We start from the raw sequence: 2,838 nt of genomic DNA on the forward strand, positions 1-2,838 counted from the left end.
TAACCAAACAAAAGCAAGAATTCGAACCGCTTTCTGACACCATGTAACGTCGTGGCTTTGTACAGCAACAAACAGTTCTTCTAAACGTAAACAAGTGATATTTTAATCCATGAGACAGATCACTTAAGAACTCCTGTACAAGGTGGCGAGCACATGTAAAATCTCGCATCCTATTGGATAACAACTATCACATGTTGTTACAATTATGAAGTATATACGTAAGTTACAATTGGTTTTAGGTGCGGTACATATGTATATTGTCATACTTGCAAGGGAAAAAACAAGTAACAACAAAAAAAGTGTTTAAAGAAAAAAAACAGTGCAAAAAATTACAAAAAAATTCCGTATATTTCAGTGAATTTAGTAAGTTTGTTGTTTTGGATAGCAATTTCTGTTTGTATATTAACTTTTTCCATTAAGAGTGACAGAAAACTGTCGAAACAGTTTTTCATTGTGTAAGCATTTGCAATGTATGGAGTATTTCACGATAAGAAGCGTGTAGTTTAAAGCGTATATGTGCATCTTGTCAAAAATTCCATATAAGATCGTGCTGTTTAATAATGTGATATTTTCCTTAGTTTTACTGGACCACCACTTTTGAAATAAATTCCAAAAAGACAAAGTTAAAGAGAAGTGTAAGAACATGTGATCTAAGAATGTCTCAGTGAGACATTGAGGGCATATATCATTATCTGAAATTTTGGCTTTAAAAAGGCTAACTTACGTCATTTTTTATCTGAAAGGGTAATTCATAAACGTTCTTTATGTTTGCTTGATTAAAACCATACCTTAAAATTTTGCTTTCAGCCGGGGGGGGGGGGGGGGGGGAAATAATGGAGTAGACGTTTTTGGTAGAGATAATGTTTGTTTTATTATCATTTGCCGGGGAGTTCTTTTTATAGCTAATTTCCATTTAGATGGAATAGAATTGATCAATCCAAAGTATAAAGTGAATGGCGTTTCAAGATAAATTTTTTTGGAGAATTGATTAAAAGAAAGGAAATTTCCTTCATTTTGAAGAAGGTCTTCAATACGTAGAAGACTTTTTTCGAACCAAGTTTTATAAAAACGTGTTTTACATTCGATTTTTATGTTGCGATCGTTCCAAATTATCTCATCATGGTGAGATGTGTCGTTTTGAAAGGCCTGTTTTGTGATTTGGTAGTGTTTCAAGACTTCACGATAAAAGCTTGGGAGATGGAATTTGCAGAGAATTAATGCCATAATTGCACTGTGTCAGAAAAGACAGTACTCCATAATTTTCCAACACGATCTCAGGGATGATCTTCCAGGATGCGTTGGTTCTGGTTTGCAAACGTGGTATCCAAGCAACCTTTGAAGCTTTATTCATGATGTCAAAGTCAGTCATCTTGAGACCGCCATGCTTTTTCTCACCAATGGTAGTTGATTTTTTTATCTTTGCGGGTTTTCCATCCCAAATAAAGTTAAAAATGAATTACCCAATTTCTTTGATAAAATTTTCTGGGATAAACGCATTGTAGATTAATTTAGAAAGTCCGAAAGTTTTAACAATGTTTATTTTCCCATAAAGTGTTAAATTTCTGCTCTTCCAACTATTAAGCCTCTTTTCTAAGTTTCAGATTTTCTCTGAAAAGTTTAACTCGTTTGTTTTATTTATGTCATACGAAAAGAAAATACCAAGAGCTTTTATTGGGTCCCACGGTCAGCGAAAACGAAACGGAGTTTTGGTTTTATTTTTCCATTGACCAAGCCACATTCCCTCAGACCTCGTATTGTTAATTATTTCTAAGCCGGACAGGTTTTTGAAGTTATCAAGGTGAGTTAGCAGGTGGTCAACAGAATCAAGGTCACGAACAAAAACAGTAGTATGATCAGCATAAAGAGAGACTTTAATTTCTTTCTCACCGACATTAATAGTCCGGCAGCCAGTGTGACATACCTTGCATTTACTTCCATGCAATGTTTTTTTGTGAATTCTTATCAAAAACATACCCCTTAGCAATAATCTGAGTGATGACAGTCCGTAATTGTTGGGGATCAGGAATGACAGGGGGAAGGGGTGGCGACATATTTCATGACGTCATAGAATTAGCAAGTAATCAACATATACAATTTCCTTTCTTGTTTTTATTTGAATTCTTATCTAAAACGTACCCCTTATCAGCCTTATCAGTAATGTGAGTGATGACAGCCCGTTACTGTTAGGCATCAGGAATCAGGGAACTTAAGCACCGGACGTTTTTGGGGCGATGGCGACGTCTACAAACGAGCCAGCCTGGGTAAGAAGGCGCCGTCGTTCCCGCCAAAATCCAACCTTAAGCAAAGAGGTGTTTTTGCGACGGCAACCCTTTCGAAAACTGCCTTGAAAGCTTGCGAAAACCTCTGTGAAAAATGTCTTTTCGTGAACAAAGAGAGATGCTGTTACTAGCATATGATGGTAAATAATTTCTGATGAAGAATTCTTGGTCTTGTGGAAGAGCTGCCGTTCCAAGAACCCAGATTTTCCGCACAGTTCGCATGCAAGATTTGATCTTGAAGACATCAACGAAACCGAATGTTTGGCAGAGTTCAGAGTCGATTATCGAGCCTGTTCAATCTTCTCTAGGTTGACTCCCAGAATTTGTCACGGTCTGGACTGCCTTTCTTAAACTGAAACAATTCGCTAGCAATCATTTCAGGCAACAGGAGAATGTCGTGGTCACATCATTCCATTACAGGTTGTTTTTTTGATGGCCATCTTCACGCTAGAGGCTTAAAAGTTAAAAAAATCACTGCAAATACTTGATAATCGCCCGTACAAGCGCCAAAACGATAGAATAATATTTTAAGCATCGATAAGTACAAAAAATTGAGGGC

Source organism: Pavona decussata, unplaced genomic scaffold (assembly GCF_977016875.1).
Source record: "Pavona decussata unplaced genomic scaffold, jaPavDecu1.1 SCAFFOLD_106, whole genome shotgun sequence".
NCBI lineage: Eukaryota > Metazoa > Cnidaria > Anthozoa > Scleractinia > Agariciidae > Pavona > Pavona decussata.